Below are 24,466 nucleotides of genomic sequence, written 5' to 3'. Positions count from 1 at the left end.
ATAAAACGATGTGATCGTCGCAGCGTATAAATCATGCGCGCGCCAACGAGTTTTGACAACTGCGGGATCAGTGTGGCTCCGCAATTGGGGCCGAACGGAGGGGACAGCGAGAAAAGCGCGGGAGATTTATGCTCGTATTTCAAAAACGGGATAAGGAGCGGAGAAATTTGGGGACGAGCGAAAATTGCTGGTAAAAATATGGCCCGGCCCGGTCGACTGTCAAACAATGGCGTCGCCGTATTCGACGCCGTAATGGCACCGCTTCTGGAATTGGCAAACCGCCTGGTTCTAATGTATCGCCTTGTCCTATTGTTTCCTGCTCATTATGGCTAAACAAAAAAATGGAGACGTGGCCGAATATAAAGTATTCGGTAACACCGTGCACGGGGACCAACGGAAAATAAAAATCGAACGTGCTGGCGGTTTCCAGGGACTCGGATGTACGTAAAATGTCCTTCAAGGTTCGTCAAGAATGTCTTGTTTTCTTCAAGGATTGTTTAACTAGAATGTTTATAATCTTACGAAAATGTGTATCATTTTATTCGCGAGAGTCTACAGATTTATTTGCGTTAAGAACCATTTTCATAGCACGTGTCTGGCTCGTTTCGAAAATTATTTAACACTAGATTTACGGAACCCGTCAAAATGACGGGTCACTCATCTTTTAATTTACGATTATTCATATACCGTAAAGATACATTTATGAGTTATTTATTCAATTTATATATTACGGCAAATGTTATAATAACACTTGTTAAAAATCAGAATAAGTGTCCTATTGTTACTTATATAAATTAATATAAAACAGCTGCTTTTTTGCGCTACCTAATCTAGTGTTAAACATATGAAAATGGTTATAATGTCGCAGAAACATTTAAAACATTTGACATCTTAGCCAATGGAAAAAAATTAATTTCTTCAAAATAAAATTACTCCTATGTCGATCTCACCTTAAAAATAGCTGAAACATTCTTTAAATTTTGGTGCCTGTGTCACAAGAATGATCCTTTAAGTGACACGTTAAGTCGCCTTTTTGGAGCAACAAAGGCACTATTGGACCATCGCTGGACATACAGTTGATTTTTCACGAAAATGTAACTTTTCAGGTAGCCGCTTTATCTCCATTCGGTCGATCGAGCAGCTTTCCATGTAGACCCTCGCGTAATCTCGTTACGGGCACTATGGAGTGCAGTCCTCGGCATCAAGCCGCTATAAATTATTCTTTTACGGCGCGCCTATTCTGTACTGCCTACCTTCTCTATAATCCTATAAGATCCCCTAAACAGTATATGAGCTTTACGATCGAGTGCCGTCACGGTAATGCGCCGCGCAGCGCTCCGGTTTCTTTCGGGGAGAAGAATGGAGCTTGTAAGAAGTCGCGTGGGTTAGAGTCTTTTTCTTCAGCCACCGGGTTTCTCCATATGGAACGAAGGGATACCGCCGCTTGCTCGCCAGTTCAGAATGCAACGGCGCGCAGGCGAACTGCCAACTGCTACCAAGTTTTATCGTCTCCGGCGATTTTAATTCTCAAGTGGCCAGACTCGCTTCTCCTTACCTCATTCTCGTTAATGCGCGTAATCTGTTCGTCCCGCCAGATGAGCCACAAAGGGCTGGTTTTTTCCCAGGGAAGTTGACGATAATGCCGGAGGAAGTTCGAACACTGTTCGAGACATACAGCGTCGCGCGGAAGTAGTCGAACGTCTTACACAGTGGAGCAATTTTTTAAAAGTTCGATCGAACGACTTAAATTTTCGATAACGGCCCGTTTTACGTAACGCTTCTGTTCTTTTTTTGTCATTAGCAGCTGATCCATTGATTTTCCGATATTTTTATTATCACGTATTGAGAACACGTTAGACATTGATTTCACATTGATTGGTATTAATATGCAAGGCTGTTAAGTTATTAATTATTAATTAAGCAAGTTGTTGATTGTCGAAGGACCTCGGTGTTTTATTTGACACATTTAAATACTTTATAATCTGCAATAGTTATTAAAGAAAATCTTTGTCAGCGTGAAAAGAATTTCAGGAACTCAGCGATTAAGAAAAGTATTCGTTTTACTTGTAAGGAAGCGCCTCCGTAGTCGGCCTGTTTGCAAAAACTTGTGAAACTCCAGTAATTTGTACACCGTATATTCCTTTTGACGGACGCTGTGTGAATGAGTTTGACGATGAAAGTGGCCAACTCTCTCTCTCTCTTTTCAAACTTTCTCAATTTGATTTCTTAACATGGCAAAGAGGGAGGGTTTTTAATGGACACTGTGAATGAAGTTTTCCTTCAAACTGCCTCGAAAAGCTTTTTGAGAGTGATCTGAAGAAGGCACTGAATAATGATTAGCCTTTCAGCTTTGAAAATTAAGTCGACAGATATGATATTCGATCGTGTCGGTCTCCCGATCGTCCCAATGTGTTCAACGTACAGTCGGTGTAAAAAGTATTCGTACACCGAATTTCGGATATTTAATAAATTTCTCGATATTCGAACTGTTATTATTTTATAATAAAGAATCATACCATAATAAATCTGGGCTTATTTCAAAGCTTGAAACCTCTACTTTCACAATTCATCGATCATTTCTTTCTACCGTGTTTCTTCGACTCACTGCAAGCAGAAAACTGAAGACATATAAATTTACTCGAAAATGTTACAAATTGAAACATCTCAAAAATCATTGAAAAATTTTGTTCAGGGATAAATCGACCATGAATTTGAAGATCGAAACTTTCCCTATACAATGACCTCTCGAAACTTGGTGTACGACCTTTTTTTGTCGCTTTATGAAACAGAAACGAGGCACAAGGTCGGCCGTATAGAGTCCTCGTGCACCTTGTGCAGACAGTACACTTCATTCGAAGTTCGATAGAGTGGCTACAAAAAATCGTGGATCAAAGTTTAAGATGTCGTCGTAAAGGGGAGGATTAAATCTTGAAATCTTTGTTAGGACATGTAATGACAAAAATTTTCCAGTGCATTTACAGGCGTCTCAGTCCGTAACATTTTCCAGAAGGATCGTGCTTCCAGTTTCCCATCTGTTACATTATGCAAAAACATGTTACAGGAAAATGAACAATGCACAGTATATGTAGAAGCTTCAGGCTTTAAAATGAGAGTCTTTAGGTTCGTTGTTGTACGATACGCTTTTGCGAAATTATAACAGTTCAAATATCGACAATCTGTCAAAAATCGAAAATACGAAAGCGAATTTTTTTCGAAACTATTACTCCGACGATTATGAAGAATGAACGACAACGTGTACACTGAATCTATTGGCATAACTTGTTCGCAGAATTTATCGTATCGTTCATTCCAATTCAATTTAGCGGTAACCGTATCATCTGAAAAGCTGTTTTCGCCGGGAGAAGGTGTGATATTTCGTCGATAACGATGACGGTAGCGTGCAAGTTACGTGAACATTTTTTGGAATTGTTATCGAACGACACGCATACATGCGATTTAAAAAAGAAAATACGATGATTTCGCTCATTAACGAAATTGACCGATTAGCGTCTGTCGAGATAACAGCGACAACAACCAGCTGTCGTTTAAAGATAATACTCCGCGTGTGTGATACTTCGTTCCGCTTTACTGAGTGATAATAAAAAATAATAAAAATAATACGTACTCTTTAGAATATCAGTGGACAATGTTTAATTTCTCAATGCTCGAATATTGCGACATTAATTGTCTTTACAGCTCGGACAAGAATAGAATCCTATTTTCCATATGAAAAACAAAATCTCTATTCGAGTATATTAACAAGTATATTTAAATTATTTAAATATACTTATACAAGTATATATTCAAGTATATTTGTACTTCACATTTGTCTTTTTATTTACATTATTGTATAAGAATATTAACATTAGATCTACCAAACCAGTCAAAATGACCGGTTTCTAACTTTTTTCTTAATATTTAGATAAACATTTTCTTCAAGCATATATCGCAGAGCACATATTGTAATAGAAACGAAATTTAAATAAATCCAGTCTTATCATTTTCATGACATAATATACGATAATCGCGTTCAGGGTTCGATAGTTCTAGCGTTAATAACATTAAATTAACGATATCACAATAATATCGAATTACGTTTCGGTCCTGGTCTGATCGCGTCATTCGCGCGTGCAGCTGTTTATATTTCCTGCTACTTCGCGTTGAACCGGGTACAACAACGATTATTATTCCCATACTGATCTCATTTTGACGTAATTTACACGTCATAAAACAAGATAGAAAGAAGTGAGAAATAATTCAATCAAATTATAATCATCTCGTGCGCAATGTACCATTTGATCATCGCTTTCCAATTCGATATTCCCTGGGTCCCACGACATCTCGAATTTCTGCAATTGAATATACGCAAAAAAGGGCAGAAACAATTTTTATCGTCGATATCGGACGTTCGTGACCTTCCCGAAGCGACATGTAATTTACTCTTTCATTTTTCTGTTTCTATTTCGCGACCTTCCCGCAAAGACGAAATAAACGTCCGGTATCGAATCGTTGTTCGAAGCGCAGTAGCGGGTAAGCATCGTCGGCAATATTGGCAATCGTCGAAGTTATTAGATCCGCCGGAAGAACGCCGTTGTATCGTTAGACCGGAAATCGTCTTCGGGCGTTATCGGTGCGTTCCCCGGATGTATCTTCGGGTAGATTTTAATCATGCTGCCTCGTAATTCCCGAGAGTGACGCGCCGTTCAGATTGAAGGCGGCGCGGCGCGGCGCGGCGGAAGTAAAAAATCGTGAATTGACGTATTTCCACGGGGGAAAGCACAGTCACTTGCATCTGCACAGCCAGTTTCATAACGCCGTCAAGAAATCTTAATTTCCATTTGTTTGAGAACGCTTCGCTGAACCCTGTCGCGAGCAGATGTTTCGATCGCTTTGTTTGCAGCGGGACCGGGCTCGAGGCATGATTGGGTTTCCATAATGTCGGGAAAACCTTTGGAAACCATGATATTCTTTCCGGGATAGTTACCATACGCCAAACGTGTCGACTCCACTCTCGATTAACGCCGCCTCGTTTATCCGATAATCACGCTGTCGTTTGTCATTCGCAACTACATAAAAAATTGTTTCATTCGAATAAACGTAGTGGTTCGTCGTTCGCGAATATTGAGTAAATATAAGTTATTCGTTATTTGCAAATAACGACGTGAAAGTTTCATTCTTATGCGAAAAACTCTTTACGAATAAATATAATTATATGATATTCGCGAATGATAAATACAAATTTTATTCTTGTCCGAAGAAATAACGAATAATTTACGTTGTTATTTGCGAATGACGAGTAACTTATATTCGAAAAGAGTTTATTCTAATATGAATATTATTCTGATTCGTTATTCGCAAATAACGAATCAAAATGTCATTCTTATTCGAGAAACTCTTTACGTACAAATATAATTATTTGTTATTCGAGAATGACAAATATAAAAGAAGTACAAAATTCTTGTTCGAATAAACTAATTTCGAATAAATGTAGTTACCCGTTATTCGCGCGAATAACGAATTGATTTATTTGAAAAGAGTTTATTCAAATATGAATATAATTCTGATTCGTTATTCGCAAATAACGAATAAAAATGCCATTCTTATTCGAAAAACTCTTTACGTACAAATATAATTATGTTATTCGCGAATGACAAATATAAAAGAAATAGAAAATTCTTGTTCGAATAAACTAATTTCGAATAAACGTAGTTACTCGTTACTAGCGAATAACGAATCAGAATTGAATTCATATTTAAATAAACTCCTTTCGAATAAATGTAATTATTCGTCATTCGCGAATAACGAGTAAAAATATTATTCTTTATTCGTTGTTCGTCGGTCGAAAGAATTTCGCCGAACTCTGTTCCCAATGATCACCATCGTCACAAAGTTCGCGGAAATCCGAGTGACGCGCGAGAACACATTCGCGCTGGTATCTCCGAATGACGCGGGCCAAATCGTTCGCTTCGCGGTAGAGCTCAGGTGAAGAGCTTAACCCTTTCGCTACGGGCGGGTTCTCCGTCGCGGTACTTCTGCTGAACAGAGCGCTGCGACATCACTGCACGCTACGCGACGGCGATCGTCAGCGGAAGTCGGTACTCCGCGGCGGTCGGCGGAGAACCTAAGCTGTTTGAATTGAATGAATTTTTCTCCAAAGGGTATTTATAAATAAAGGGTATTCCAGGGTATTTTATAACGTCTTAGCATGCGCTCTTTAATTTACAGTATGAGAGGAAATAACATTATGCAATATAATGCATCTTATGGAAAGCCACTATAGTGATCCGTAGTACCTCAGTGGCACCAAATGGAAAGCCACTATAGTGGTCCGTAGTACCTCAGTGGCACCAAATGGAAAGCCACTATAGTGATCCGTAGTACCTCAGTGGCACCAAATGGAAAGCCACTATAGTGGTCCGTAGTACCTCAGTGGCATCATATGGAAAGCCACTATAGTGGTCCGTAGTAGCGAAAGGGTTAAGGGAACTATTAAACTTACCGTTGCGGCTGCGTAACGGGAAACGAATAGAATGGCGCGCGAGACACAATGGGATAGGAAATCAGAATTACCTGCCGGCTCGGTCCGGCTAACAATGGACCGCCGAAACACGCGGAAAAGGAAAAATGGCTGAGTTTGATTGGCCGATCGTGCGTGCGATCGTTGATCGAGCCGAAAATACGGGTCGAAATGCCACAGCGTAATCATGATGACGATTATGCCGACCGACGTGAAATCTGACGCGAGGCTCAAACGGAATTCAATTGTACGCAAAACCAACCGAACCGCTCGGAAATTAATGAGCCCATCTAATCAGCGTGCCGCCGGTTCAGACAGCCGTGTAACACAGCTGTCACGTCGTTTAAAATCTCGCACGGAGCTTCGCCGTGAAGCAAATTCCAATGGCTTTTGAGTTCACAGGTGACATAATTGTCACTTCAGGTTGGAATTGCGGCTGCGTTTGGATATACGGCAGAATCTCGGTTATCCGGTCTTCCAATATCAAAATTCTCTATTTATCGCGTTGGCCGAGATAACCAGAAACACACAATTCGAGTAAATTTCAACGATTTAAAATTCCTCGATATTATCGTCATTGCTAAAATATCGTGCAATTCTTCGGTAAGATAAATGCATTAAACATGATCACGTGATAATAAATTACATATAATGAGAAATTCGTGTTTGCCGGACCACGTAAAATTCGCGTGGTATTAATCGTGTTATTCAAACACGTTTCAGAACTGTTTCAAACATGATCCACTTTGTATGACTCGAATGGAATTCGTAAAGGAATCATCTTTGAAGAATTGTTTCTATTGATTTTGATACGAAAAATTTCATAGGAATTTATTTCTTTTCTGACTGTGTAAGATGGTGAAAAATAGTCTGTGCAGCGATGTGCGCGGCTATTTCACGATTTTCGACACATTCGACGAATAACGCTGGGATTCTTATTTTTCGAGAAAAGTACTGCGCTATTGTAAGTAACGATCCTGTACAATCTTATGCAAATTCCCTTAATTTTGAAGTCCTCGAATTAGTTAATTTGCTTTCCGAGGCTCAACCTCGTGTAACGTCATCTCATTAGCATACGAAAAACTAAGTACACGCTGTTAATGAATATTAAGGAGCCCGAGGAGTTGAAATTATCGCACAACATACTTATTCCACAGTTCTAACATAACGAAACATAATTACACAGTAAAGTCAACGTGATGCGATCTTTAGTATCTTTACTATCTTGCAGGCTCACAAAATAAATTCCTACCAAATTTTGTATCGAAATCAAATAAAAATAACCCGTTTAATTAATAGATTTTCAGTTTGAAAGACTAATGTCTAACAAAATTTTCTTTCTGCGATTAATATAACGAACATAATAACGTAATAAAATTAACGTATTACACAGCCTTTACCTTCTTTACTGGTTTTTTTTTCAGACTCAAATTAGAAATAAATGGCATCCAAATTTTGTCTTAATGTGAATAGAGATAATCCGTTCGGTTCATAGATATTCAGTAAACCGGGAAGGTCCCCATTGAAATTTCGTTTCTGCAATTGTGGTTGGTTCGCCGGATCGAAACAAACTTAGTATAACCCTCGCAGCTATAGCTAACGATCGAAACAGTTCCACTTCGCCTAATTGCGAAAGTTCTATCTGTCTATACGCAAAGTCTACGAGGAATCTGTGTTTTATGCCGGCAACGGGTTAAAATGTAACATGAAAATTCGAATTCACGTTCGAGGCAAAAAGTCTCGCTTCACTATCCCGGTCAACCAAGGCGGCTGCAATGCCTAACTGTAGCGTGTTGTCTAATTTGCATTATCCGCAAACGTTACACGGTCACGTGGAGATTAAACGGACTACCCGATCCGCGTCGTGTTCCTCTATCCTAATGCATGAGCACGTCGGATGCTTCGAATAATCGTTAGTGAATTTATAAAAACGCGGATCCACGAAATCCACATGGATTTCGACAACATAAATATTTACCGACGCCGCAGCGATGGTTCGAATACGTTCACGAGTGGCTCGGAAGCATAAAAATCGTCGCAACGGTTCCCATTAAACCGCAGATTTTTCTGGAATTTTTCATTTTAATGGAACAGTTCGCAGAAATTCGAATAGAAGAATTTTTCGTTGTCTTAAAGCTTCCGTTCTGTGAAAGACAAACGTTGCATAGCTTGAAATGCTTATACATTGCAAGCTAGAAATATTTTGACATGGTTTTCGAGGTAAATGCAGTTTTTATAAATGATATTTAATGTAATATAATTCATAAAAATATAGAGAGGAATTCGATAACGATACGCACGTTTTTAAGGCGTAAGTGACATTTTCGAAAATTTCATACGAAAATATTAAAAAGATAAGTGAAATAAATTATAAAGTTACTATGAATTAATTCAACTGTAAATTATGGTAGTTTCATAAACAATATTCATGTTAGTTAACAATAACGGTCCTTGTCTTTTACCACGAGGGAAATGTGACTTAATGACAATTGAACAAAATATTTGGAGCACTCATGCTCCTTTGCATGACACATTCAAACATACCCGCTTGCATAGCCGATTATTTTCGATTATATCCTTCAATATCGCAGTCTTAAAAAAATTTGTGAATGCATAAAATCTGCACTTCATTTGTTATGGTGACGCGTTTAATAATATACGTACTTAATAATTACTTTATCGATCATTTATGTGTCTGCCATTTTTTAAATCGATGTTTCGTGGTTCTATCTGTTCACCCAAATGCCAAAACCAAAGTTGAATTACTTGCACGCATACTTCAAAGTACTTTCCTCGCGAAACTATGCACCTCTGTTAACGAAGTACGCTGCAGGGCCGACAATTAATCAGGACAACAGTTTTTTAAACGGCGAACTTGTAAATGGATTACGCAACGCATCCCTAAGGTGAAACAGCCAATCATGCGAATGAACATCGGCGTCGTTCCTTTGAAAACAGAATTTTACGAACTCTGACAAAAACATTGAATTCCTCCGATAAACAATTAGCGAGAGCATCCCGGAACGGTTTTAGATCATCTAAGAAATATCAGGCTATTCGAAGCTTTTGGCGGTTAATTAGTATCAGAATCCGCAATCGACATTCACCGATATGGTTCGATAACTACCCGCGTGAACACAGTTGATGCTCGTTAGCGTCGTCATTAGTCCCAGCACTCAAACTTGATCGTTGCGAAACGCTGAATCGTGAACTACCAGAAAATTGTCTGCAACTAATGACAACCATCCAGGACGCGATACTTGCGGAGCGTTCTGTGAAACTGCTCTCTCTCTCTCTCTCACACACACACACACTCTCTCTCTCACTCACTCACTTACTCTACTCCTCCATCTGTCTACTCTCTCCACTCTCTCTCTCTCTCTCTCTCTTCCTCTCTCTCTCTCTTTCTCTCTCTCTCTTTCTCTCTCACCCTCTCTCTCTCTCTTCCTCTCTCTCTCTTTCTCTCTCTCTCTTTCTCTCTCACCCTCTTCCTCTCTCTCTCTCTTTCTCTCTCTCTCTCTTTCTCTCTCACCCTCTCTCTCTCTCTTCCTCTCTCTCTCTCTCTCTCTCTCTTTCTCTCTCACCCTCTCTCTCTCTCTTCCTCTCTCTCTCTTTCTCTCTCTCTCTTTCTCTCTCACCCTCTCTCTCTCTCTTCTTCTCATGTTTCATCATTGTAGTCGAAGCTCGAATCGCCGAAATCATGCGCAGTTATAGACACCGCAGGGTTCATCTGCGGCTGGTTTCGATGCCCGCGCGATACGAGCGCGTCCAAACCGCAATTTGTAGTGCGCCGATGGCACTTGCAATCGAGACGACTGTTAATTACTGCGGCTTGTCGTATCCGCCTTCGATGCTGGCTCCCGTTTTCCAGACATTCATCTTGATTGACTAGAGATCCCATTTCCATGACGACGTCCCGAGACGAGGCTTCGCGGTGCCCCCCCGTCGCGGCACGGAAAAGCGAAAACCATCGTCATGTGAGCGACGATCCGCCGTTGGGAATCACTTCCGTTTTAGAAGCGATTGAATATCGAGAGTTTGCGTTCGAGACCAGATTTTAGCCTCGACACCCAAAGGATACATTCTACTTGAGTTTGTCTAGCTAGGCACACAATCTACCGGTAAGCTTCGCGATTCGGTATGCTGGCTCTCGATCGAATATGTTAGACACCGTCCGAAAAGTCTCGCTGAATATTCTCGGCCAGCAGTTAGCGTTTCCGGGCAGCGCTTCCTGTAATGAGTTCGTGTGTACGGCCCGAATGCCTTCATTCGATTTAGAGCTCCTTTTGATGCAAGCGAGTCGCTTTGGAATGTCGAGCTGGACGGTTGCGACGTGTACTTTCGATTTAGTCAGTGATAGAATTTTATTGTTCGAGGGTGTACGTTTAGCGGACCGGCCGAAGAGTATGAAATCGAGTTAGTCGCGCAGGAATGCTCGTTTAGGGTGCAATGTGAGATTTAAAAAGGTCAAAGTTATGTTCCTCATGGAACGGAACTTTTCGATTTCATTCCTCGTCTGATCGTTACCATCGCGAAGTTCAGGACCATTTTCAGCATACAAAAAGTGACTGGTTGCACTGTCATATTGTGCACCGTGTCGAAATGCATCGTACCGCACAGAGTAATTAACAAATGTCTTCAAAGCATCGGTAATCTCGAAAACAATTGATTTAGAAGGGTTTGTTATAGGCATGTAACGACAATTAAAAATATACATAAAAAAATTTTTAAAAAAGGAAAATAAATAAAAGAAAATAAACTAAATAAAAAATAAATAAGTAAACAAATAAAATAAATGAAAATAATAACATAGTGCGTTCCACTGCCAGTTACACGGACCAGAAACTGTACGCAAAAAAATAATAAACCGGATAAAGATCAATAACGAATCAATTGCGGTTTTCAGGCGTGCCTTGAACGGCTCTTATCGAGCGATATAAATTTCGCAAACCAACCGGCCTGTCCGGTTCATGCTCTTCCGGCCCGTATCGATGCCAAGCGCAGAAGGTTTCGATTTAAGGTGACAAGCGTGAATCATAATCGCGTGTACACGCGGAACACGGCGGGACGGGACTAAATATTCCGGCCTTCCGGTCAATTCGAACAGCTCTGAATTTCGATTTCAACGAAGACGTCACCTACAGGAAGATCCGGCGAGACGGCTGGAACGGCCCGAACGACGGAAATCCTGAAAGTCCTTGACGGCGCGGTGTCACGTCTCTTTCGTTCGTGAAAGAGATTCGTCTCTTCTTCCGTTTGACGATCTGGAAGAGGGCCTCGATGGGAACCGTGATTCTCCGGCTCAAGTATTTCCTGGCGATGTCGCGGTCTGAATATATCGCGGCGATGGCCCCGACAAATTGTTATTCATCGGCTGTCAATCTGTATCGCTCGCAGCGCGCGTGCTACACTGACGAGGAGATTGTATCGGCTCCCATAAGTAACACTGCAACCGTCTTTCTTTATCGTTCCCGGTTGCAACGCGGTATCGGAAATCAGTCCGAATCACAAGAACTTATAGGATTTTGCAGTTTAGCATTTTATAGGTGGATATGCAGATTGTCATACATTTATTTATAACTGTTGGAAACCTCGGAGGGTCGAGACGCGGAATCCTGCACTAGTTTATGCGGGTTTCATGTTTTCTCGCGAGTGTCTCCTTTATCTCATTCGCGAGTTACTGAAACCGTTCGCGCGGAAAGTGACTTGTCCCATTTTTAACGATTCTGGAAAATTTACTTGAGGATTTAAATTGTTGCTTTTAGGCGATGCTGGAATTTTTCAACGGTATGCGTGAACGATGCGAAATCTTCGGCGATGATCAGACTGCTGGTCAGTATGCAAAATACAAATTTCCTACATGTTTGTCAAAAAACTGGAGCCACTGTGAAAATCCTTTCTTCGTTCAATAATTTTAGTGACTTGTATGTAATGTATTAATGTTTTTATTTAATTCTACTAATCTTTATGTTTCAAATTGCAGCTGTCATAAATGCATATTCATTTTTGTCACAAACGCATAAAAATCGCTGTCTAGTCATCACTATGTGTACGTATGTATTTATTCTTAAATTCTTGTTATAACTTCAGCTATACTTCTCTCGTCAATTTTTATCATAAATAAATAAAATCTGTAATATAAAAATGATGTACAACAATCGTGTCAAAGTGGATTTAAATAGAAATATAGTCCTTTCTTTTAACAGGTTTATTGAATTCTAAATAACGTAAAATATTTTTATATTCTTGTGATAACATCACTTCCCACTTCCCTTATCAATTTTCGTCATGCAACAATTGTGTAAAACTAGAGTCGAATAAAAATCTATTCCCACTTTTGTAACAATATCCATAACTTTTTATCCATAACTTCGCTACTTCCTTTCGCTATTTCCCTGATCAATTTTTCCATAAATGAATAAAATCTGCAGTCTAATCATCGCATTGATCGCAGTCTTCGGCCGCCTTCCACGACACTACATCAAAGTAACAAATTCGCTCTGGCGACTCCGCAACATTACGCATTAATTGCTTGTGCCACATGTGGCACTCTTTACATCACCACGACGTTTTTATTCTCCGTCGGAATGAAAATAGTAACGCGTGACATTCACATTTCACAGATTCTTACCATTCGACTGCTCGTTCATGCATTCAGCACAGTTTACCCCATAACACCGCGATAATTCCATCGTTCCTTGCGCCAACAAAATTCGCGTTCCTCATTCAGGGCCCGAATATTTACATTCGTCAGAAATTTCTCACTCGATTGCTGCCGCGGATTCAATTCTCAGCGTAGTGGAAATCCTTCCCGCTAAAATCGACCAACGTCGAAATGGCTAGTCCGATTGCTCGGTCTCTCATTGTGAAGATATCTGTGACTGTACGTAGCACGATGGTATTTTTACCCAAAAAGGTTGTCCACAATTCGGAACTTGCTACGATATTTATGGTACATAATCGGTAGAGCGCGTTTTCAAGATTGCTGAATTTTAATACATTATCAGAAATGCTAAATCTGGCAATGCTGACATAGGCATTGTTTTTAACTTATTTTTGGTAATTTCGTAAATAATTTTACGAATTTTTGATATCATTATGTAATTAGAATACGAAATTTGATATGGTGATTTAAATATCAAACCAATTTCCTACTTAATTGTAGTAAAAACGTTTAGTTTCTTATTCTTTTGAATGTCTAGAAAGTCACGTGGTATGAGTATGTTCGAAATAGTAATAAATAACATGATCACTTATAAACAACATGGTTATAAACAATACCATAATAATAAACAACATAATCAATTATTTGATACAAAAGATCGTATGGATAGAACTATATTTACAGTCAAAATAATTTTGATATTGGTAGTATAAAATTATATTACGATATATTATATTATATATATTATGACATATATAATATATAGTTACAATATATATATATATATATATATATATATATATATATGCATTTGTGACAAGAAGTTTTCTAGTTAATTGTAATTATGTAGTTACAATATATATATATATATATATATATATATATATATATATATATATATTGTAACTACATAATTACAATTAACTAGAAAACTTCTTGTCACAAATGCAAAGTCACAATGCAAAACTCTAAGTCACAAATGCAATTTATTAAGCTTAATACATACGTTGCTTGTTCAGTTTTTATGTATTGCAGACCCTCTATCAGACTCTCTAATAGCAAGCTCCATAGGTTTAGAAATAAAAAGAAAAGTATAAATCAATAACGACGTTATGTCATTACATTACAGAAACAATGTTATCTGTCAATAAGCAAGTTATAACAATTTTTGTCCCATTTTTTGATGGTATCGATCACTGCGCCCATGGCAGTAACGATTCGTCTGTCGCGGTGAAATTGAATTTAGTTTTGCAAAGTCTCGACGTGCCGCCCTCCCGCTTATGACAAATGTAACGGTGCAAAAGGATCGAGACAAAAGATACTCGCTGAATACAAAACGTCTGTTTTTATTATAGGGAGTCGAAGATACTCCGACCGTGTTCGATAAAAATCGCTTTTATCTCGCCTCCGGATGGTTCTGGCGTCTAGCTGGACGGCTTTTCCAATGAGAGGTACGTGCGCGGCCTTTGAGCCGTGCTTCAGACACTTCGCTAGCTTCGAAGAATCTTTCCACGCTTTCTAAACGTTCGGAAATACTAATTTCGATTCTATGAATCGGTGTCGGACAAGATTTTATTCGGTCGAGGGATTAAAGAAAAGGATTGACGAATCGAATTTTATTCGACAACGTCGAATAAATAACCAAACGAATGAAAATGTATCCGCGTGACAATTTACCCGGATAAGATTTTATTCGAATAAAAATTCATTTGAATTGGACGGTATTTGTTGTTTGAGTAAAAATTGATTTGTACAGGAATTAATTCGGATAATAATCGATTTTAATAAAAATTATAGAATATAGTGTTTTTCTATAGTTTGTTGATCAACTTCTTCCATGTCAATTTTTACAAGTCACTTTTCCTCGATTGCTGCGTCGGAAAGTTTGCTACTTGTGGATAGATCGATCATTGACGTATATCTAAATAATTTTTCTTTGAGTACAAACGAAATCATCGTACATTCCAGGACTCATAATTTACAACACATATATGCTTCAATAATTACGTAAAAATAATTTTACAATCTCTAATCAATCTCTGATTTATTCGAATAAAAAGTGAATAATAATTTTGGATAAATATTTATTACTGTGATTTGTGTACTTTGTAATATTGAAGAAAATTATATACGGATTTTTCAATCCAATTATTTCTTTACAAAGGATATGGTATAAAAATAGATGTTTTCAAAATTTTATCCGAAAACTTGATTTTCAAACAATTTGGCTCCCTTAAGTCTCGGGTATTACGTGTTTCACAGTTAAGATGCGATGATTAATTTATGAAGTAACTTCCGCAGATTCAAGTGATGTAGAACATAGTTGAACTCGCAACGACGATCTGTTGAGATCTCATCAATTTACTATAAATAATATGTCCAGTTACCGAGAAAGATTCTACATACTTTTTCTCATAGAGTTTCATTGCGAAAACTTTGACATTTCTGTTATTTCTGCTGACTGTACTATCTGTATCGTATATTATTTGATATTGATGCAGAAGCTATCGTCTACAGCCTTGATCTTTAGGCTCGTCATTCTTGTCTCCGAGCCAGGGCATCACTAACGAGCAGTTTTCTTTCAAACAACACCGTCATCGTGAACATGACATACCGTCTCGTTTATGGTATCAGTAAAAGTTCGTCTCTTTCGATCAACGATAGCTGAAAGTGCATTCTACTTGCTTGAAATCTTACATCGAGCGTTGCAGCATCTAGAAATAATTAATTACTAACTCTCTCTTTGCAAGGAGAGAGTTCGCAAAGAAACTTTACCTGCGAACACTTCTTTAAGGATGGCTGAAAACATAAACTCGGGCGATGTTTATGAAAATCTTATGTCCCCGAAACATTTTTGTGCACGCGATGATTTTGCAAGCATAGAACAAATTAATTAACAAGAATAATTTTTAAAAGGAAAAATATCTAAAGTTTTTGAGTTTGATAAAGTGAAGAGAAATATTTCCTTCTCAAGACAGATCTCGTAATGCCTGAGAAATATAATTGTAATTTTAATTCTGATTAAATACTTAATAGGGTGTTCTAGTTTGAATCGTTGAAAAAAATGGGTCTTTATACATTGTCTTGAAGAGTATGGGTTTAATAATGCGTCTACAAAACCTCATATCTGAATTCTCAAAATTAAAGGGGCAAAATTTTGGAGTTCTCTATATTGAAAAATCGATAGGAAAAATCGATAATCAAATTTCAAAGTGTCGTCAGTTTTTTAATTATCGACCTTTCAACATTTTGGAATTCTTCTACGATTCAAAATAGCCAATCCCACGATATTCACTTTTTTTGAACCTAAAAATATGTAAATGTGTAGAAACGTGTATAAATAAACCTTGTAATCGTGTGTGTGTATTAAACGTGTCAAAGTTCCCTCGCAAAAAGAACCTTAAAGGAAGTTGGAGAAAAACGCACTTCGCGCTAGAATACCCCGTTAAACGCTGCCCATTTTAAACCGAACGAAATTTCACATTTGATATGCGTTCAAGTAATATTTAGAATAATATTCGAGGTAGGACTACTATATATATATATATATATATATACGAAGAAGTTACTAAAGTTGATACTGTGAAGTTTCATAAAACAAGTATCAACTTTAGTAACTTCTTCGTATCAATTATGCAATCTATTTCTATTTTCCTCGCGTCGCTCCGCTCTACCTAAGCGAAACGTAAAATCATCAGCGCCGAGTGATCCTTTTATACGAAAATCGAAGAATTCCGCATAATTACAGTTCTAGCACGCAGTACAGATCGCACGCAGCACTGCAAAAAATGAAACCGTTCATAACGTACGTGTGACAATAGAGGGAACGCTTTTTGCCGTTTCATGAGCAAACGTTTTCACTGGCAACGAAGCTCTTCCCGAACGAACAATCGCAATTAAAAATTACGCGGTACCGCGAAAGTTTTTATCCCGCCGAGGAAAAGTTCGTCTCGCTATTAACATCGATCCGATCTCCGTAAAATATGTGACTAATATCTGCGATCTGAGCTGAAGAGGTAAGTGCCACTCCAAACAAGCCGTAAAATTCGAAGGCGGTGCCAGTGCTTTATCAGATTTCATGGAGCCGGTAATGAAAGGTTGGATATATGGATCGAACATGGACATTACAAGTTAGGAACTTTTTAACGGTGATCCCGCACGCGAATATATCGCTGGACGGGACGGGGCTCTTTAGCGAGCCATAAACTTCCACCGGGGCTCAATTTGTAGATTGAAAGATACTTCAGCGTGTTTGTCCAATTGTCACATTTACGCGCTCCATTACCGCAATTTATTGGCAAGAAATTCCTTTCGGCGTCGTATTAATGAACAAAAACTGTCAGTCGATAATACTCGCAGCTCTGACTAGCATCTTTACGGAAAATAAAGATAGTCTGCATCGATTCACAGATGCAGCGAACGAGGACAACTCAATTTCCTTCATCAATAATTTTAATATGTCGTACTAAACGTAACATAAATGTTCCGAGAATTACTAACTTGATTAGAAATTTGTTTATGAAATCAAGTTTTTATTGGAAAAAGTAGGAATTCCTTGAAATTCAATGTTTTATCGTGTAACCGACGGAAAAACCGATAAATTTTTCTGGCAGACACTTTGTTGTCAGATTAACAAAAATCGAAAAAATGTGTGCAAACTTTAAGGAAGCACCCTGTATTAATAATAAATTATAATATAATATATAATATAATATACGATATATATTATAATATAGTACATAATATATAGTAGAATATAATATAACAAATATAGTTAATAATAATGAATAAATTATAATATAATATATATTATAATATAGTACATAATATATAGTAGAACATAATACAACAAATATAGTTAATAATAATGAATAAATTATAATATAATATATAATATAATATATGATATATATTATAATATGGTACATAATATATAGTAGAACATAATACAACAAATATAGTTAATAATAATGAATAAATTATAATATAATATATAATATAATATATGATATATATTATAATATACTACATAATATATAGTAGAACATAATACAACAAATATAGTTAATAATAATGAATAAATTATAATATAATATATAATATAATATATGATATATATTATAATATAGTACATAATGTATAGTAGAACATAATACAACAAATATAGTTAATAATAATGAATTCCGTTTGTCGCATTTCCTTATCGCAAATACAGCGGAAGTAGCGGGCTTTTCTGCGAAAGGCATCGTTGGCTCGACCAAAATGTCGCAAAGGGAACAAACCGGCCTGATTTAAAGGCACCCTTAAAAACGGCCTCGCTCCGATTGAATAGCCCCGTAGTTCCTTCCAGGGAACCCTAACAGAGCTCCAAACTGTTGAGCGGAAGTGTATACTCGAGTCCGTTAGCATTGTGAACGACGTGCCTCATCGAGACGTCGATAAATCAATCCGATCGATCGGCGTTACTTTCATCTTTCCGGAGATGCCTCGGCGGTATCGCGGCGTTTAGGTTCCCATGAAATACGAGCATCGATCATGCTGATGGTTTTTCTACCGGCGATTAGAAGCTACGAACCTTAGATGCAACGCGAGCCGCGGATCAATTACGCGCGCACGCGGCTTTAGAAAAAATGATTGGCTTTACGTAAGCGGGTTGAAAAGCGTTATTAAGAGCAATTGGCCTTACGTAAGATCGGAATCGTAAGTGGCGATGCATACGTTGCTGTCGTACGCGCATTTACAAATTCTATAATGCGGCGAGTGTAGACGGAAACGCGTAATGAGACGAAGATATGCGAGCGAGGCGGCGCGGAATGACAATTCCCTGCCGACAAGGAGGACGCTGCGTTGACCTTTGTGCTTATCAATTTTCATAAATCGATCCTCGATTGCTTCGCGCCATTGCAAATTTGACAGCGAGAAAGGAGCAACAAATTGAACTTTAACAAAAGTTAAGAAACACCTCTTAAAATGCAGTAACTTTTTTAAAACTGCACCGAATGTCCGGAATTTTCTTTTTAAATATTTATTATTAATAAATAACTGTATGAAGGAATTCGTGCTAATTGGTTAGCTTTTAATAAATCTATTTACATAATTCATGAATAAATTCTTCTGACAAAATTGCATTCGACTAATCTTTCGAATAATGTTTCGTTCGAACAGTTTATTGAAATATAAAATTTTATTCGAAAAATTTATTCGAAGGATATACATTCGTAATATTATTCGAGATATTTGTTCGAAGGATATATTCGTCACTTCGTTGCAATATAATTTAATACGAAGAAAAATTAATCGTTATTAGGAATAACATTTTTGATTCGTACCATTATTCAGACGCAATGTTATTCGTTATTCAAAACTGCTCAGGATGTCGACGTTTTCAGTCGACCCAGTCATTCATGGGATCGCGCGCATAGCTCAGAGTGAAAGAAAAATCGTAGGCCAGCAATTAGAAAGTAAACAGCACACATTGTTTACAATTAAAGGAAAATGTGTCCAGCGAGCGCAGACATTCTGCGCGCCGCTACCAATGCGAAAAATGCATCGCTGCTACATAAACGTGTACCATAGTGCTTCATAGATTTCTGCCCGCCGCGAGGAATGCACAGTCGACTAATATATACTAGGTATTCGGAGACGGTCGTACATGGGCTGCAGTTTTTCAGGATGATGAAAGTTCAATTACTCAGCAGAATGAGCGCATCAACTTCCTTCGTCTGCCTGCATTACGTAAGTCGGCTCCATTGTTGTACGAAACCAGGTAACGCGGGATCACATTTCTCACCGTGGCTTTGTTAGTCCGGCCTCTGTTAAGCATAGCGACCGTTCGAGGAAGCTCAGCTTTCGAAGCACCGGGGATCTTAATAAAATCTTACGTAACCCGAGCGTCCCATCGATTCCATTGTCAGTCAATCGGACACATTATTAAAAAAAAAAAAGAAAAAAAAAACGGCTATCAATACGAAAAATCTGCATGCACGTGTGCCATCCATTATCGGGGACTGGATAAATTGCATATAATTTTTGTTTCAATCGCCGTTAATTACCGCGCCGGTGCAATCGAACAATCGGTAATTCCAAAGTCAAAAATTCAACCGAGGAATCTCTCGTATTTTTTTATCCCGACGTCCATTCGTCTTTTTTAATTAATCGGTCGGTTGCATAAGAAAGAACTTAATATACGTTTGCACGCCGTTAAACGGCTTGAATCAGTGTCACATTACGACTCGTTGAGAGCCTATCGAACTGTAAATCAGGCCTGCCAGACTGATTATCGGTTTACCCGTTTGCGACGACATATTACCGTTTGCATCTAATTAGAAACTAGTTGGGGCAGAAGTTCTTGCCGGCGGAACATGTAGAAGCTTCACGGTTCCTCGCGCGAATTCCGCCCGCGAATTTGTCACTTATTTAAATTATAATCGTCGCGGGGTACGCGCGAGAAATAAACAATCTACGCGCCGTTCGTAATTAATGCAATCTACGTAGGAAACGCCTCGGCGTATCTGAAATACGTGAGCCGCTTTTATTTTACGGCCTGGCACGATAAAAACGAGAAACGAGTGCTATGCTCGACAATGTTTTCTGCTTAATTGTCGTGGAGAATTCATCAAATTGTCTTGCTTGATACGAAGAAACGCGCAGCAACCCACTGTAGGCTATTCGAACAATTTCAAATCGTATCTTTGCCTGTTTTTTTTTTGCACCACCGTGTGTCGTAGAAAGCAACGAACGTAATAAATTACGCGCGAAGTTATTGCAAATACTCGGAGCATTGATGCTCGTATCAGAAGTCGAAGGGAAACAATATCGATTGATATTGTCGATAATGAAGAACTTCTTGGAATCCCGTATTGTGATAAATTGTTCTTTGTACAGTGACGCGCGGGTTTGCGTATGGAAGATTTTCGCATTTACTCGTAATATTTGCGCAACCTCGATTTTTGCGTTAAAAGTGGAAAATTTCTTTGATACAATGGACGTGACATGGGCAAGGCCATAAAATGTAGCAGATAAAAATTTATCAAAAAGTATAATGTTAGTATGGCACAATGTGCTCAACTATAGGCTGTACCTCTTGCAACATTTTTATGTAACGCATTCTCGTGAAGGTTGTACAATTAGTGTGCAAGCTAGTAAAAAAATAACGTTGTATTACAAGCGCTTATTGCGGGAAGTAGAATTAGTATGTAATGATCAGACATGGCACAGAAAACGACTCTACATGCAACCTTTCTATAAACATTCTGAAAATGTGTGCAATTATACGTGAACTACATCATCATAGTTTTTACTCCTCAAATTCTAATTGATTGTTTACATTAATAGAAATGTATACAACTATATCTCTGATATTACTGTGAAAAATAGTAATCATGTGTGTGTGTGCGTGCACAAAACAGTAAAATATTATAAGAAACTCGATTTTAATCAAATGATTAATGGAGGAAGTACATTTTCATTTAACTCATGTTTCATATATTGCATATCGTGCACAATTCAGTGGTGAGACATTGGGAACATTTTCATGAATAAAGAACAGCTTTTCGGAAGGTTAAAAGTGCATTCTTAGTATTCTCGTTTCCGCTTACCTATGAAAGGCAATGAGTGCCACGAAATACAATTTATCTGAGGATATAAAAATTTGTAGAAACCCATACGTAAGCAAACAATTATGCAAATTTGCACGCTGTCGCTATAGAATGGCAACTGTTTCTAAGCATTTACGAATGATGAATTAACATTGATTGCACAGAAACACGTGCATACATATCTACTAGAAAACAAAGGTTTATCGAACTAATATATTCATCTATGCAGATGACAACTGAAAAAGTTGAAACTGATAGAAATGAAGTTTTAAGCAACGAATGACAGGCTGTCTTAGATATTTAAAAAAGAAAACTGTACAAAATTATGACGGAACTGTCGCAAAATAAACGAATTAGAATTTGGATTCACAAATCCTGACAAATTTTCAATGGACACTAAACGTGTCACTTAATTATATTCAATTCTGACACAATGCTCGTTAGAGTTTCCGCATATTTTTGATAATTCAATACCGCAAAAATTCAATTACATTACTGTCGCATAGCGAGCGCTGAGTTAAATCATAGCGACAGTCGATGATCATGTCTCGGGCACCTAATTGCTTCATGGTCCCCTAAGTTATTAAGCATTCGTATCACGCGTGGCTGCATGTATCAAATCCATCGAAATTCACGAGGACAGGTCAGCGTTCAATAGTAGATAATAATTTCCGTCATATGCGCACGTCCTCGTTAAACAATGTTAGCAACGGCTATCTGCATTTCGCAGTTATAATTAGCGAAGGACAGAGTCCCTCCGTCTCCATTTGTGCGTGAAGCGAACGCCGAAGGAGCAAATTAAACCGAAAGATTACAGCGCCGAAAGATTATTTGTAAATGTCGCTCATTAAATTTAACATAAACCATTCTTAGAATCCTAATTCACCTGCGCCCGGTTATCATGCGAAAATTCGAGATACAATTATCGCCGACAATTTCACCGAGACGATAACGGTGAAGCATTTGTCGCTGACAAACTGTAGAACGTTTGATTGACAGTAAATTATTCACCGCGTAAAATGTTACGGTTTTTATCATCGTCCGCGCGACCATTTGCGTATTTATTGTACTGCGATTGTTTTATAATGCATGGTGTTCGCACGTTTTGAAGAAATTTTGTTCGTAAAAAATTTTATTCTTCTTCTGGGATTTCATAAAAAGATTTATGAAATATATATATATTTATTTATTATAGCTTCAAAAGTATTATTATCAAACGTACTGTCGAGTTAGTAGTGGAACGATCAAATACATTCTACGAGGTACATTGGAGCTTTCCTTGATTAACTCTACTTAATCTCGATACATTTCTGTGCAAAAAATATGCAAAATTTATTCATTGACCTTTCCAAAAAATCGTGAATATAAATGGTCAGCAATTACAATGTCGCAAGACTGCTTATATAAATTCAAATTGGCCCCGAACATTACGTAGAATGCATTACGTAGAGAGATGTCGATTAAAAGTTGAATTATAAATTGCTGCGAGAGCGGAACTCAATTTCAAGCAATAAACCTGTAACGTGGTCCTTATGCATGCTATAGGAAATAATTGTTTCGTTCGCTTCGTTACGAAAACGATTAAACGATCACATTCCAAACATTAAATGCTATCCTCGTAATTTACTCGAATTTTATTCACAGTAGGATAAAATGATTAAGAACGAAAGACGAAATGAAATAAACACATAAAGACGAAATAAAGTATAAAAAGAAAGATGAAATAAAGTATAAAAAGAAAGATGAAATAAAGTAAAAAAAGAAAGACAAAATAAAGTATAAAAGGAAAGACGACATAAAGTGTAACAGAAAAGTGACACGATGAATTTCGATGAATAACCGCAATTAAGTTCTGACACTTCATAGACGAATGATCGACCAATTATTTTCTGCATGTTTGAATAAGAATCATTAAAAACTAGTGAACCGCAACAACAATGGAAAAATCAGCTGACAATTGAATAAAATACAACATCACTTTCACTATACCGAAACTGACGTTGAAAAATAAAATTTTCTAAAAAAGTTTATACAAAATTTCAGAAGCATAGTCCACAATTTTTCGCTTCTCTTTACTAAACGTTCCTCGAAATTCGTGAAGTAGTCATCCAATGAAACAGCCACGAAGGTAGCCAACTAATTGATAGCTGACGTGTTGATGTAGCTTGCGAAACAAAGTACCGAAACTTCCAGCTCCTGTCAACGCATGATTTTTCTTCGGGAAGTTATTAAACGTGCGAATGCCGTTTCGGGAAGCAACGAATCAAGCAGAAAAGAGAGAGAGCAAAGAATCGTAGAAGTGGTTCTGTCGTCGCATTCACGGAAAGCTTCGATTCTTCCGTGAACGTTAGCCCCTTCGGGTTGTTCAGCAAACACCGGACTCCCCTGGCTCACATAGGCAAGTTTCGCAAGAAAGTTCTGCACGCCGTGATTGCTAAACGAAACTACGATATTCCCATTTTGCTCCCTGCATCTGGTGTCTTCCCGTTGCTCGCCACACCTCGAGGTAATCTGAATTATTCATGAAAATGAAAAAGATACAACCGCGATGCAACCGTGGGTCGTTTAAGAACAATGATTCAACGCCGGATACACGAGTTGATCATTCCCCGCGAAACAGTACTACGGTGCACCTTACATACAATGAGATATAAGAACGCTAATCACCAGTTAACACCGCGATCCAAT

At 38.0% G+C, this 24,466-nt stretch overlaps 1 protein-coding gene across 1 annotated transcript in view; it reads left to right on the top strand.

The window, feature by feature from the left end:
• LOC117219123 (trehalase) overlaps window positions 1-24,466 on the top strand; it is a 167,255-nt gene that overhangs the window by 69,355 nt on the left and 73,434 nt on the right. The window lies entirely within an intron of this gene.

Source organism: Megalopta genalis, chromosome 11 (assembly GCF_051020955.1).
Source record: "Megalopta genalis isolate 19385.01 chromosome 11, iyMegGena1_principal, whole genome shotgun sequence".
In the NCBI taxonomy this organism is placed as follows: Eukaryota; Metazoa; Arthropoda; class Insecta; order Hymenoptera; family Halictidae; genus Megalopta; species Megalopta genalis.
Note: the sequence above shows the minus strand (reverse complement) of the source record. Positions and strands in the feature narration are given on the sequence as shown.